Source organism: Peromyscus leucopus, chromosome 2 (genome assembly GCF_004664715.2).
Source record: "Peromyscus leucopus breed LL Stock chromosome 2, UCI_PerLeu_2.1, whole genome shotgun sequence".
NCBI lineage: Eukaryota > Metazoa > Chordata > Mammalia > Rodentia > Cricetidae > Peromyscus > Peromyscus leucopus.
Genome location: NC_051064.1, coordinates 55,588,010 through 55,603,487, shown reverse-complemented (window position 1 = coordinate 55,603,487; position 15,478 = coordinate 55,588,010). Strand labels below are relative to the sequence as shown.

General features: G+C 52.6%; 1 protein-coding gene and 1 long non-coding RNA gene across 6 annotated transcripts in view; one reads left to right on the top strand and one right to left on the bottom strand.

Moving 5' to 3' along the window:
- The window catches only part of Pax5 (paired box 5), a 192,485-nt gene that overhangs the window by 37,976 nt on the left and 139,031 nt on the right, over positions 1-15,478 (top strand). The window lies entirely within an intron of this gene.
- On the bottom strand, positions 10,031-13,908 carry LOC119087396. The gene is made up of 2 exons (XR_005090825.1): positions 13,690-13,908; positions 10,031-11,762 (listed from the first exon to the last, which is right to left on the bottom strand). It is a non-coding gene; the product is annotated as an uncharacterized LOC119087396 (long non-coding RNA).

The window sequence follows — 15,478 nt, the reverse complement described above, 5'->3', positions numbered from 1 at the left end:
CGCTCTGCACTCCTGCCAGTTCTGAACTCTAGGAGAGTCTTGAAGCCTGGGAAGACGTTGGGTGAAATTTCTGTCTGTGGTACAGAGGCCAAGACAGGAAGACTTGGTAGTCTTGGGAGGTTCACAGGATTGAGAAGAAAGAGGACCTGAGTGAGGCCCCTCTCGGCTGCCCTGCTTCAGGAGGAGCAGAGCGGCTGGAGCCGAGAAGTGGCTCCTGTTGGGGAGATGTCTCAGGGGCGGGGGCACTGACAGGTCTCCCCGTCCTTTCTCATCCTCCCTCTGTCTTATGGATCCCTGAGTTAGCCTCAAAGAGAGGTGAAGGGGCAGAGCCAGCACCCCCACTTTATCAGGGACGGTAACCAAGGATGCAGGGTGCTCTGTGCCATGGACAGTCGCGTAGCTTGTGTAGACTGGGAAGCAGAGGAACTGAAGAACCCCGAGGCTTCACCCCCTGGTGTTATCCGGAGGCTTGTCACTGCCTGATCTTCCAGAGGGGAGCTGCGGAGGTGAAGCAGCCTGTGGCTGGGTAGAACCTTTGGTGGGCATGAAAGAGTGGCAGGCCGCAGAGCATGGTTAGTAGGCTGGATGATGTTGAGGGTGTGGTGAAGGGAGACCTTGAGGGAGCAGAGAGAGTATGATTCAGTAACCAGGGCAATACAAAGAATGGCTGGGCCCGCCAGGGGCCAGCTGGGGTGAGACTTCACACTGTGGATATGGAAGGGTGCTGATCTCCAGTATGGTAAGCAGGCTGCAGGAAGAGAATCTGCAGGAAAGGGGTATTCAAGAGTCAGGAGGAAGACAGCCAGGCACCCCATTCCACGTCTTCATGAGGTAACTAAGACTTTCCAGTGGAGTCTCCCACTCAGCTCGCTGGTGCACTATCATCTCCAGCTTGGACTCGGGTTTTGCCCTGTGGGTATTTCCTGCCCAGACCCCAGGTTTGGGGAGCCAATGATGGGACGCAATCTCATGCAGAGGGCAGGCTAGGGGGATCAAGACTGAAGGCTCCAAGTCTCTCCAAAGGGCAAAGTATGAGGTGACACTCTCCCCGGGGGTGGGATGAGCAAGGCCAAGAGGGGTCTGTTTTGATCCGAAGGGTCTTGGAAGACTCTTCTCAGGAGATGCATCAGAGGACTAAGGAGAACGTGCCGGTCAAAGGTAATGGAGAGCGTGCCCGGTCTGGGACTCCAGTGAGCAGGTACAGAGAAAGATCAGCCCCAGGACTTGGACAGGGAGAGAGGTGGCAAGCATGTCAGGTGGCTCGATACCAACTGTAGCCCCTGAAATTTTAGTTTGAAAAATTGGAGACTCAAGAAATACTGTGCTGAATGTTTGGGGGTGTTGGTGTGGTTTTGGAGGTGATTGGCCCACCAGCCCTGTTCTGTAGAAACAGAACAAAGGCCATAGGTGGCATTAACCACTCTCTGGAGACCAAATAGTAACAAGAAGGGCAAGAGTGACCGTGTCCTCCTCGCACTTGAAGGTGGGATTGAGTTCAAGGCCAGCCTAGCCACACCGCAAGACTGTCTCAAAAAAACTAAAACCAAATCTGGGTGTGTTAACACACTTGAGGATCAAGAGTTCAAGGTCAGCTTCTGACTGTTTAGTAAGTTTGAGGCTAGCTTGGGCAATGGGAGCCTAGTCTCAAGAGATAAACAAAAACAAACAAAAGATCAACCAACCAATTCCCCACCCCAACCCGATAATGAGTAAAAAGAAAAAGAAAGTAAGGAGTTAGAGGTTGAGAAGATGGCTAGGGAGGTAAAGTACTTGCCACACAAGCATGAAAGCCTGGGTTTGGACCCCCTGCACCCTAAAAAGCAGCTTCAAGCAGTGGTGTGAGCCTATAATTCTGCTCTGGGGAGACAGAGGCAGATGATCATTGTGTTCACTGGCTGACCAGCCCAGCTGAACTGCTAAGCTCCAGGTTCATTGAAAACCCTGTCTCACTGGACAGCGGTGGCGGTGGCGGTGGCGGTGGCGGTGGCGCACGCCTTTAATCCCAGCACTCAGGAGGCAGAGCCAGGCAGATCTCTGTGAGTTTGAGGCCAGCCTGGTCTACAGAGTGAGATCCAGGACAGGCACCAAAACTACACAGAGAAACTCTGTCTCAAAAAACCAAAAAAAGAAAAAAGAAAGAAAGAAAACCCTGTCTCAAAAAATAACCTGGAGGGCGATGGAGGAAGACACTCGGCGTGACTCTCTGGCCTCCCTATGCTTTTACACCCACACACACTTGTGTATGCTCATACACACACTTGCATAGAAACAAGTGGAATTAGTCTTAGTAACGTGTTTTCCTAGTCTGAACATTATCACTTCGACATATAATCAAATCTTCAGATATGCCATGCTGTCTCTTTTTGTTTGAACTAAGTTGTTGAAATATGGTGTACATTTTACATGCATAACACATCTCAGTTTGGACCCCAAACATCTGAAACCTCCAATCAGATGTTGTCAATCCTGTTTTTTCTGTGGCTTTTGTTTTTTTATTGCTATTTGTTTTAAATTTGTTAATTAGTATTACTGTTGTGTACGTGTGATGTGTATGGGTTAGGGCATTCACATGCCACAGAGTGGAGTTTAAAGGTCAACTTCGCAGACTCGGTCGGTTCTCTCCTTCCACCTTTCTATGGTTGAAGTCCTGTCAGCCAGCGTGTGCCACAAACACTTTGACCCTGAGTCACCTCGCCAGCCTAGTTTCTGTTTGAAAATTTAAGTACATTGAAATGAAATGAAAAAAAATTAGACAAACGTGGTCGGTAGACCATGCCTATAATCTCAGCACTTGGGGAAACGATGCAGGAGCATGGGTTGCTGCGGGTCTGACGGCAACCTGGATTGTTTCGTGAGTTCAAGGCCAGCCTAGGATACATAGCCAAACTGTTTTAAAACAAGAAGAAAAGCTTTAGTTCTCAGTTGTACTAGCCGTATTTCCAATGTTTGCCCATCATAGTAGGCTAATGGCTACTGTATTGAACAACGCTGAGTATGTCATAGATGTTCAGTGAATGCTTACTGGTAGAATGGGTCACTCACGTGCCTTCAGAGGGTTCAAAATTAATGAGGAGGGCAAATGAGGTCTCTGGTCTCCTCAGTCACAGGGCTTCTGTCTAGCAGGTTAAGGCCTCCACAGAAAGCCCTACTCGAGGAGAGTCCTGGAGCCACAGCAAACAACTTAGGACATTGGCAGACCAGCATATGAGCAAGGGTCCTTTCAGACTAGAAATTCCAGGTTTCTCTCCAGGATGTGTCTTGGACCATACCTGGGGATATGACCCTTATGCCCAAAGCTCAGATGAAAGCTCTGTGACCGAGGCAGCATCAGGCAGGTCCCTGTGTCCTCTGAGGGCAGAGCATGGGTGGTTAAAGGGGGCCATGGGGAGCAAGAGGCTGCTAGAGTAGTATGCATTTCCCTCACAGCAGCTAGACTGGACCAAGGATAGAAGAACTCACTATTATCAACGTAGTGAGTTCCCCGTCACTGGAGGTATGAACAGGGGCTGGACAAAAGAAAGGCAGCAGAATCAAAGAAGGCATCTGTTTTGGTTACTGTGACTTTTGGAGGCTGTGACAGCTGAGGGGTGCATCTGTGACATGCAGAGTTTGAAGTGGTCTTCCTATTCATTTCTCCCTTTGCTGTCATGCCTGGCTCCGAATCTGCTTTTCATGGATGGAACTGGGTAAGGGCCCCATCTTGGGTGGCTCCACCCCTTGCCAAACCCTTGCTCAGAGATGCCTGGGAGTCTTGGGGAATGCCTGGACCCTCAGGTTGAGTTGGACCTTGTGGAGAGGCAGCCTGGTCCCTTGGTCTCACCTGTGACCTTTCGGGGAGAAAGCTGTGGTAGTGGACCTAGGACCCTGCTGGGTTTGGGGTTCAGGGCCAGAGGTGGGACATCTGTCTCCAGAAGACCTAAGGGAACTGCTGGCAGGCTGGACTTGGGAGCACCAGGCAGGGCTGTGAATAGCAGCCATGAGTGAAAAGGTGGCCCCTCTGCTGCTTCCTGGGACTTTGATCTCCCGTGAGGCCTTCTTCTGCACTCTCCTGTTGGTCTCAAGGGCCCCATTCAGATCCCCTCGACCTTCCCTTCCTGCCCGCCCTGAGTTTGAAAAGCCTTGAATACAGGAGGTCAGTGGAGTGAGAATCCTTTCATCAGCTCAGAAAACCAAATGCTCCAGCTTCTGGTGAGGCAGCCAGGGTCGCTGCAAAGAGGCTTCTGGCTTTTTAGGGAGGACAGGAAGGACAGCCAGGACCTTGAGGTGCCAGTGTGTCTAAATAACGGCAACTTCAGTGTGACCCCATAGCGAGGTTGGGGCAGTTGGCTGGGGCTCCTCTCAGGACTGTCTGTTCTTGGTGCTGGGGGTTTTTGTATCTCTGGTGCTTGGTGCCTTTTGTGTGGGAGTGCCTCCCACATTGGGTTCTCCTAGTCCTGTGTGTTTTCTATTAGTCACCCACCCCACACTTGCCTTTCTTTGTTTATTTTTCGATCTCTCTCTCATCAATGCCGATAAGAAACTTCTGTCGTTCAGTCAGAGCCCTACCCAGCAAATCCCTGAAGGACTGTGTGGTGGAGTGATGGGCCGACAAGGCTCAGCACTCACTCTAGCCATAGGCTGGCGGGCCCTGGTCTGTCTGTCTTTCCCTGGACACATTTCCTGTGTTCTGGGGAGGGTGGAACAGAGTAGGGGAACTTCCTGTCAGATTTCCTAGAAGAAATGGAGGACGGGCAAAGCTGGGGCTCTTTTGTCAGGAGTTAGTGGCAGCCCTGGCCCGTAGATCTCAAGATTTCACAGACCTGTGACCTCTGGGGAGCCCTGCCTCCTAGAGATGCTGAGTCTGGGACACAGGTTCTGGGGCATCCTAGAGCAGGAGTAGAATGGTCTGAGGACTCCCTGTTTTGCCATTTGGAAAGGAGAGGTGGCCAGAGCCTTGTAGATATCCTGAGGTTAAAGGGAACTGGTTCCCCCAGAGGGTTTAAGTACCGGCATTATAAACAGCCCTGTGGGCTTGAGGATGTGAGGCCCATCTCAGGCGTAGGATGGCGGGCACAGTTCGAGCTGCTTGGCAACTGAAACTCACAGGTCTGCCCGCTGTTGACTTCCTGTTTATAACAGTCAGGGGTTGGGGTGGGGGGCACTGAAGGAATAGGAGGAAAGGAGGACAAGCTGGGGAGCCCATGGACCTCCAGGCTGAACAACAGCGCCCCCAGGTGTCCGCCACAAAACCCGGGGTCACTCGGCGTTCTTTTTCTTTGCCTTTGGGAGTTTACCACGCTCCTTCACAGGAGGGGAAAAAACCAGACCTGAGCAAGCCTCATTTTTCCGTGGAAAGAGATGCAGGGTGCCCGCCAGGTGGTGCCCTCCAGGGTAGAGGACAAAGGCAGGGGCTGGAGGGCTGGTGTCTCAGGTTCTTAGAGTCACCAGCTTGTGTCAAAGAAGGCAGCCAGGAGGTTAGGGCCCCCTCCTCCAAGGTCATTATGCAGATGAGAAACGAGGCCGGGATGGAAGAGGAGTCCGAGTGGATCAGAGGGTAAACCCTAGAAGACCTGGCTCCTCAGAACATCCTTGATGTCCTCTGTGGTCCTCACTGTTCAGAGCCAATGTGACCTCACCTTAAGGTGAGCGCCTCACCCACTGATCCCCAGAGGCACTTCACCCCGAGCTCTGTCTGACCTTCCTATGTCTCCTCTCACTCTTCCACTAGGGTTCTGTGAGCCCTGTGTCTCAGCCACCCTGCAGCAGCACCCTCCATCTGGCAGCCCCCCCCCCCAAGAAGTGGTTTAGCCAGCCTGTCTGGGTTGTCCATAGCCAGCTCATTCCCCTGTGTGGATGCTCAAGACTGGCCATTCCCGCTTCACAACTGGCTATGGCCGTGGATGCTCCCAGGGTGAACTTTGCCTGAAAGGAGGCATCCGTTCTCATGGTAGCTTTTAGGGGGTAGGTAGCTGGTTACTGCCATTTTGTAATGGCCCCTGTTGTGGCTTCCCTGGCCCTGGGAGGGGTGTCCTGTACACTCATCTAGATGGCCTCTTCCGAGTTCTCTTGTTGTCCAGGCAGGAACCATGACGAAGGTCCTCGCCTGCAGTCACTGTTCAGACGGTTTCATCTGCGGGCTGAAGTCAAATCTGGAACTCGGGTGATAACTCACAGGTCTGGCCGCTTTGGGTTTCTGGGTGGCTGCTCTCAGCCTGCTCTAGCACCTCAGCTGTGCTGGTTTCTAAGCCCCAAGAACCTAACGCTCTTAGAATCTGAGCCCAGACCCTAGAGAAAAGCGTTCCACACAGCCAAAGGCCGTAGGAGGCAGGTCCCAGAAGTGGCAAAGGGTGTATAAGCTTGTGTGCAAGTGTGTGCACCCTTGTGGTCAGGGTGTGGGTGGGCCAGCCCAGGCCAGAAGCAGGTGGTTTGGGAAGTCAGCGTCTTGGGGTGAGGCTAAGGAGCCATGCTGCAGATGTCCAGAACAGTGGGGCTGGGGTGACTTGTGTTATATTCCCCCGGGGCATGAAGCTCTGGAGTCACCCAGTGATTGTGTTGGGGTCCACAGACATGCTGTTCTGAATGTCTAGTTCCCAGCCTGGCTCTTCCTCGTCCTTCCTTTGAAACCGTGAGCACCCCAGCGGAGACCCAGGCAGCCAGGGTTCCTGGGCGAAGAGTCCAGGTGGTCTCTTGTGGGGCTTCATGGGCCTTTCCCTCGGGCTTGGGGCCTGTCCCAAGGGTGGGGGGCCAGGTTTCAGTTCCTCCTAGCTCTGGTCCCTCAGTTTCACTTTGATTCAGTGAGGGAAAGCCTGTGTGGGAGCCGGAGCCACTGAAACCCCTCACCCCTCTGTTTACATGCCTGCTTAGCCCAAGCCTCCCCAGTCCCCCAGACTCTAGTGCCCATTCACTGCTTTTGGGTTCAGGGGAGCCCTGGGAATATGACAAGCAGTCCTCAGAGTTTGGGTACTGGGACCCCTTTAAACTTAAAACTTATTGAGGACTAATTAAAGTATTGGGGCTAATTAAAGTGGGTAAAATTAAATGATTAGTTTATTAAAATAACAACAATCAAGAAGTAACACATATAACAACCATAAACAAAACATGTATAAGAACTGTTTTCCAAACTGAAGATTTAGTAGGAGTGATGCTGTTCTACACCTGTGCAAGTATTTTTAGGTCTGGTTTGACAGGACAGCTGGAGTCTCAGGGGTGCCTCTGAACTCACTGTCATAATGCCACACTTCCTAGGCTCTGGAAAACTCCACTGTGTGCTTGAGTGAAGGTCAATGACACTGTGACATTGTGGTGAAAATAGTTCAACCTCACAGACCCCCTGGAGGGTCTTGGGAACCCCCCGAGTCTCTGGGTTCCACCTTGGGGGTTTCTGCTCCTGACTCTGATCATGCTCATCTCATACAGACAGGGAGAGCGGATCTGTGGTTCTAGTTAAAGGAGAGGTAGCGCTGGGATCTCCCATTCTTAACCGGGAGGGAGCGGCAGGGCACACCTGGCTTTGGCCATCCTCTCACAGCGGATGTGTAGTTTCTGACTCTCAGCCTTTACTTCCACAGGGAGGCGTGACCACTGAGCATTTCGTATTCCAGCAGAATGTCTGTAGGGTCTGAGGTCTGACTTCCTTCCCTCCAGTTTTCATCCTTCTGTGCTCCCTCCGAGCAGGGGAGGGGGCCCACCCATCTCTTCACCCGGTTCAGTTCTGCACTAGCTTGCAGGCCCCACCCTGGGCATATTTTTGGTGGGAGGAAAATCCAGCTATGATATTGATTGGGAATGAAATATAATAAAATAAAATAAGAAAGTGCCTTCAGTATTTATCTTGATGCCCAGTACTAGACGAAAAACGAATCTGAAAGGAGATTTTTGAACTGATTACATAGGGGCTTCTGGGCATTTCTGGGACACTAGGGGAGAGTGACTCACACACATGTGTGTGCACTGTGCGTGTGTCTGATTTCACTTTGACCCCCCCCCCCCAGTCTTCACTTTCACTGGCGTGAGTATCATTTGCATTCATCTCTGCTTAGCTGGAGAAAGAGCCTGCCCTGAGGCAAGCTGAGATGTTCCAGGGAAAGAAGATTCACTAAAAGAAGTTGTAAAGAAGGTGATGGTGTGAGAGACATCGCTTGTAGTGAGATCAAGGGAGCTATGAGCAAACAGAGAAAGGTGTGGCCCCTTGGGGAAGGGTTAAGGGAGGAGGGGTTAGAAGTTCCCAGCACCAACCACCAGGTGGCGCCATTGACCCAGGACAGCTTAGTTGCTGTGTAGGGTACCCGGGCGGTGGGTACTGGCCATTTGTGAATTGCTATGCTTGTTCCTGGGCAGGAGTGGCATGGCTGGGTAGCCCTGACTCTCACTTCTCTGCCAGAGGGGAGGGTGGCCGTGGTTGTTGGGGTAAATTCCACCCTTTTCTCATCCTGTGGCCCCGACGTCTGGACACAAACCTTTGCAGGAATTCTTTGGTCTAGCCTGAGCTTTTACTTGGTGTGTGACCCTGGGCAAGTCACCGCTTTCTGAGGCTTGCTTCTCTGACGCTAGAACCAACAGTTGGATCTTAAGGGTCCCACACTGGGTGGTGTGTCAGGAGTGAGAGTGGTGTTGGAGCTCCATTCTGGCTCTTTCTGTTTGCTAGCTGTGTGACCTTGGGCAGGTCACTTCTCACAGGAAATATCTTTCAGTAAACCTTTCCCTGGTTTTAAATACAATATCTGATTGGAAAATGCCTTGAAATGTGTGTGTGTGTGTGTGTGTGTGTGTGTGTGTGTGTGTGTGTCTGTGTGTCTGTCTGTCTGTCTGTGTCCCTGGGGACTGACTGTTAGATAGGGTTCTTAATGTCTCTCTCCTTAGGTCTGAATCTCTGCCTGTGAACACAGAAAAAGGCCTTTTGGCAGATGTCTGCTTGAAGACACTGGGTCTCTGTCTTAAATATTTCTTCAACCTCCTTGCTGCTCTCTATCTCCACTGCCCTGGCACTGGCCAGAGATTCTCTTTGTTCCCTTTGGACTATTGCTACAGTCGCTCTGCTGGTCTCTGTCTCCTGATTTCTCCAAAGAGTCTGGCTTTCACATAGCACACTTAATGTCTCCTCTGCAATTCTGTTCTGATGCATGGCCCTCAGGAGAGTTTTAACAGTTCTCATCCACACACTGTCCTCAGAAGCCCTTTGAACTTCTTAACAAAGCTGGCTGCCTCCTGAGAGGAAGTCCCTCCCCGCTCCGTGCTCAGTCTGTCAAGATGGAAGCTCCTTCAGCAGTGCCTCGGTACCTCCTGCCCTTTCCTGCTGACATCACGCAGGTGGGCTAGAGTCAGGCAACCTGGGGCCTTCTACTTCACCCACTGCTATTCCTCTGAGAGCCACCTGTGAGCCTCAGTTTCCCCATATGTAAACAAAGGCACTGGTTGTACCTGCAGCTGAGCCACAGGGATGGACTGAGCATGTGGGGTGCTGAGGAGACTCCCAAGGCCTTCCACTGTGGTGCAGTGTCCCTTCCCTGCCCCACCATAGCCCAGGTGACATTTTATGACTTAGGATCCAGCTTGATTGCCACTTCCACAGAGAGGAAGTGCTGCCCACCTGTCCCTGCAGCACTGTTAATAAAAAGGAAACATCTGTCACTGATCCATCCCCCTCGATTCCCCAAAAACCGAGCTCCATGGGGGCAGGGTGTACATCTGTGGCAGTCACCATGTCGCCATGTGCCCAGCTCAGGGCGTATGTGTCCTGTACGGGAGACTGGATGTCTGAGGCGTGGGTTTGGCTGCCCAGTAAGGGCAGCCTGTGGAGTGGAACTCGGAGCCTTACCCGTTCGTTATAACGACTCCTCCTTCCAGCATGGCGGCTAAGCCCATAGAAGGGAGTTGGGAAGACCATTCTACAGGGCGCGGAGCACCCTCTGGCCTAAGGCACACATGCATACATGTGTGTGCCTAGGATTCTCTTGATGGCTGAGCATGAGCGTGTGCACCTAGTGTGAGTGGACTGTGGTCCTGACCAGGAACTACCGTAAGAAACAATACAATCACCAGCACTGAAAAGTTTTGACGACGTGCATTTAAATGACTGATGCAGTTAGTGCGACCAGTTTACCAACTGGGTACTCTCATCACCCTCCCTTTTACAGAGATTCAGAGAGCTCAAGGAAGTTGTCCAAGGTCACCCAGCTCAGCCCGGAGTTTGGCAGAATGGGTGGGGACCTGGTTTGCCTCCCAGTGTCACAACAGGATAGTGCTGGTGTAGGGTGGAGTGTCCTCCAGGGCGTGTCCTCAGCTGTCTCCAGTTCTGCCCTGAGGCTGGACTTGGAAAGACACAGCTCAGGTTTGTTTCACCTCTCGGGCCTCCATTCCAACACATCTCCAGCTCTGCACTCTTCCCGGCCACATTTGAGCCAGTTAGCTCCAGTATTGCCCGGCCACTCACATGGATGACGCCATGGATGCATGGGATCCCTCCCAGCAGTCATGTGTGCTTTCACAGCTGAAGGTCTCCCTTGATGCCTGGTTTCTTTATCTGTTAGAAAGGGGGCTTCCCCATCTTTCTTAGTAACTAAAAATGTTACCTATAATATCTGATTTGCGCTGGCCCAAGGGAATGATTATTATTTTTCTAATATCAGAGCAGAGTGGTTTTACCCTGAATCTAAGATTCCACATGAAAGCCTTGAGGAGACATTTCTCTATTCCCTGTTCTTTTGCCTAACCCCCTCCCCCCGCCGCCCCCGCATCATTTTTCTCTCAAGATCTCATTGTATAGCACGCTGGCCTCCAACTCACACTGAATCTCCAGCCTCAGTCTTCCAAGTGCTAGGATTGCAAGCACCATGTCTGGCTTTCCCTCTTGTTGAACATGGTATATCAGCTTGATAAGGTTATTCTGGCTAGGTTCAGAAGGAAAAGAAGAAACAATCAGAATTTATTCACTTATTGAGATAGGGGCTGGTGTTGCTCATGCTGGTCTTGAACTTGCTTTGTAGCCCAGGATGATCTTGAGCTTCTGATTTTCCCACCAGGATTACCTGGATTAGAGGTGTACCACACACTCAGTTTACAGAACGCATCAGGATCTTTCCCGGTGCTTGTGCATGCTGGGCAAGCACTCCAGACAGGTAGCATTTTAACCCCATGCTTCGGAATCTCAGCTGATTCCAGCTGTGCCTGGTGTGTGTGTGTGTGTGTGTGTGTGTGTGTGTGTGTGTGTGTGTGTGTGTGTGTGCTGTTGTAGGCTGTGAGCGCATACTCAGGTGGAGGAGCCCGAGTCCCCTTGTTTGGTTTCAGTATTGCCTTGCTGTGTGATCTTAGCTGTGGTCCTGTCCCATCTGGGCCCCATTTGGATGCGGGAAGCCTGACAAGTCCTCTAGCTCCCGGTTCCCTCTCTTCTGTCCTCCTACGCCGCCCCCCCTTCTCCATCTTCCGTTCATTTCTTTTCTCTCTGAGACACAGACTCCATCCAGTACCTCTGAATGGCACTTTTGTTCAGTGAACATTTCTTCTCTGCAAAGGACGACTGGCCAGGTTTGTAGCTTTTAAATGCTGGACATTTTATCAGTTAAGAACTCTTGTAGCTCTCTCTCAAGAGACAGCCTCAGGGAAGCAGACAGAAGAGGCAGAGGGAGAGGTACACTGGAGACAGTTGACAGGCCAACAGCCAAACCTCTCTGGGGCCCAAGGCTTCATCCTTCCAGCGAATGGCTCCTTCCTGGACCTCCTTCCTATTCTTCCTCATGGTTCAGAGAATCTTCCAAATCAATGTCACATGTCTTCCTCTCAGCTCCCTGCAGAAGGAGAGAGGGGTGAGAGCAAAGCCCAAGTCTGAGCTGTCCTTGTTCAAGGCCTCTTTGAGATAGGGCTGGAGCACTGGACTGGGAGTCCTGAGCTCTCAAGTCTTGCCTCTGCTCTCCCTTGCTGCTGATCTTGAGCAACCCTTTCTGGGCCTCAGTCTCCCCTCCCTTTCCCTCTCCCCCTTTCTTCTTTTGGGTGTGTGATTGTGGCATGTATATGGCATATATGTGTGTGGTAAATGCATGTGAATGTGTAGGTGCACACACCCATGCACACTCATGGGGAGGCTGTAGAAGGTCATTAGGAGTCTTCCTCTATTGCTCTCCATGTTTTTGCATGGAGAGACAGGTCTATTACCAATCTTGTTTGCCTAGGCTTGTAGGTCACTGAGTTATCAGGATCCACTACCTAATGCTAAGGTTACAGACACGCACAGCCATGCTCTGCTTTTTATGTGGGTGATGGGGATTCAAATTCAGAACTCTATACTTGAAGAACAAGCAACCTTACCCACTGAGACATCTCCACAGCCGTTTCTCTCCTCCCTCTGCTTTTTGAGACAAGGTCTTGACGTGTAGCCTAAGCTGGTCTTGAACTCCCAATCCTCCTGCCTGGACCTCTGAGAGCTGAGGTTTCAGGAATATGCTACCACACCCAGCCCCGTGTGCTTACCAGCAAAGAGAAAGTGCACGATTCCCTCAAAGTCCTGGCAAATTTGGTGAGCGCCAGTGCCCAGGAAAGTGCTCTGAGCACCTACTGGGCATCAGTGCAGTCCACCTTATGGGTCTGCTTTGGGATCCTGTCCAAGCAGGAGTTTTGCCACCTCTCAAGTGGGGACAAACAACCATGAAGCCACCGCTTTCTGAAGAAGGCAGGCCCGACTGGTCACTTGTCCTCTGGGAACTCTGGGACAGTTTTCCTGCCTTGTCCTCCAGGCAGTCTCTTGGAGGTGGTAGTGGTGATGGCAATACAGTCTTTTTCAGGAGTCAAGTCATGGTGGTGCTCACCTAGCATTCCAGTGGGAGAGGGTGGAGGCAGGAGGATCACTATTTCCAGGCCTACACAGAGAGATCCTGCCACAAATAAAAACAGAGCTTAACAACAACAACATAGTACCTCCCGGATGGGTAGAGCCTTTGCTTAGGGCCTGTGAAGCCCTGAGTTTCCTCCCCAGATCCACACAAAAAGGTGGTGGTGCACACCTGTAATCCCAGCTCTCAGAGAGTAGAGGCAGGAAAATTCCAAGTTCAAGGTCAGTTTCATAGTGCGTGCCAGGCCCGCCTGGGATACAAGAGACCTTGTTTCAAAGCAAGCAAATGAGCTATCCAGCCACCCACCAGCCAGCCAGCCAGCCAGCCAGCCATCCAGCCAGCCAGCCAGCCAGCCACCCAGCCACCCAGCCACCCAGCCACCCAGCCACCCATCCATCCATCCATCCATCCATCCATCCATCCATCCATCCAGCCAGCCAGCCAGCCAGCCAGCCAGCCAGCCAGCAAGCAAGCAAACAGAATCTGCTTCAGAGGGTTGTTGGGGGCTCAGGCCATGCCTTAGGACTTGGCTCTGCGAGTGCACCAGGCTACTGGCTGATGCTTCCAACCCTTGCATCCAGCACACTCAAACCCGGGCTTAGGCTAGAAGATTCCAAGCCTTCAAGTCTTTCTTAACCTTAGCAGTTGAGGAAAACCAGGCGGGAGAAGCAAGAAGGGGTTTATTAAAGGCCACGCCAAAAGTTGCATCCCAAGACCCTGCTTTGCCACCTAGCGAAGGTCCCTCCTCTCAAAGCCGGAGCTATTCCAGAATCAGGGCTGGTTCGGCGCCCCGCGGGCTTTCCTCCAATTCCCAGGCTAACCTGCGGGCTCTTGGCCCTGGAGGGCTCGGCCTTGTCGCGCGCGGTGTGGAAGGAGAAATCAAACCCACCACGGCAGCACCGGGCGCCCTCAGGAAGGGGCCGCCTGCCATCGCGCCCCGCGCTGGGCCTCCGCCGAACATTTGCAATTTAATTGACATTTGGCGGCTGGAAGCCAATCAGTATAAGTCAATTGACGTTCCGAGATAAAACTAATCGGCGACCGGGAGCTGCTCCTGCCGGCGCCGCTGCGGCTGGGCCTCGGGGCGCAGCGTGGCGGCCGCTGCGCCGCGGGCTGGCCCCGGCAGGTAACGGCGCTGGCGCGTGTCTCGGCCCGCGAGGGGGCAGCCCGCGGCCCGCTGATTGCCGCGCAGCCCACGGTGGCCGGGAGAGGCCCGTAATGAATGACTTTATTTGCTGGGGCCCTGCTGAGAACAATTGAGTTTGTTATGGTAACAACGGATGCCAGCTTTCCGCCGCCCCGGGGGGCGCGGGCGCGGGCGCAGTGGCGGCAGGAGCTGGGCAGCGGAGCAGATGATGCGCGCGCTGAGCAGAGGGGCGCCGCCGGAGCGGGGGCTGGGGACAGAGCAAGTGTTACATCCGAGCCTGGCTGATCAGGAGAGCAGCTCCGGGCCGCCTTGGACCGTGCTGGATAAGGGACACACAGTGCAGAGCTGGATGGGAATTCATCCAGTTCCCTGGTTTGTTGGACCGGCCAGTCTTCCTGGTTGTATCTGTGACCGTCCGTCCCCTTTTGCCTTGAGCTTGGAAGCAGATTCCCGTCATTTTTTGTTATTTTTGCAAAAGGGACAAAAGGCATCCCTTCCTCGAATACTGTGGCTTGAGGAGTCGAGGGACAGCATTTCAGATCCAGTATTCTCTGTCTCCTGTCTGCATCCCCATGCTTTCTGGCGTGGCGCCTGCCACGGGAAGCCTTCCTTGCCCACGCAGAGAAGGGTGCCTTCGAGCTCTTTCAGCCTTCTGCTGCCTCCTCTATCGGACCATGAATTCTGAGGGCAGGGGGTTGAAGGTGCATCCCAGAAGACTTCAGGGCTTGCCCTGAAGCTGTGAGCTAGTCGCTTCTCTGTCTCTATCTCTGTCTCTGTCTCTCTCTCTCTCTCTCTCTCTCTCTCGTCCTCAGCGTCTGAGAAAGCAGGGTGACGCACTGAGAATGCACCACAGGCTTGCAGTGTGAACCTTGTCCCTATTCTGTTCTCCTTCCAGGCCTCAGTTTCCCTATCTATAAAAAAGGAGGACTTGAAACTGACTCTCAGAGCCAGTTGAGTGGGAGACATCAGCAGGGAAATTGGGGCTGGGATCAGGTCTCTGCTTCTGCCTCAGGTGTTGCATGCAGTGTGACCACTGGAAATAACTCGTCATCCCCCCCACCCCACCCCAGCTATCTGAGGCAGACAGTGAGATTGACATGCTTTCTATGTGACAGGCATAGCTCCCTGCAGCTCTCAGAAGCACGGGGACTATTACTGTCTTTGTTTGTGTAGAGGGGAACTAAGAGCGGTTAAATAAACAGCCTAAAGTCACAGAGGCCGTAAATTGAGGGCTAGCTGCACACCCAAGCAGTTGGCATAGACAGCACATACCCTTGGCCCCTTCCCTGCCCTTCCCTGCTCACCCGAGTTCCACTCCTTTTGTTCTTGTGGCCCCCAAACTCATTGTCCACATCTGCAGGACAGCAGGTGAGTGACATTTCCAGTCGCCCTGTCTGTTTTAGAGGTAGGGTCTCATGGAAACCTATATTGCCCTGAACTCACTGTGCAGCCAAGTCTGGCTTTGACCTTCTGATCCTCCTGCCTCAGCACTCTCAGCTGGGCTTACAGGCATGTGTCACCATGCTCCGTT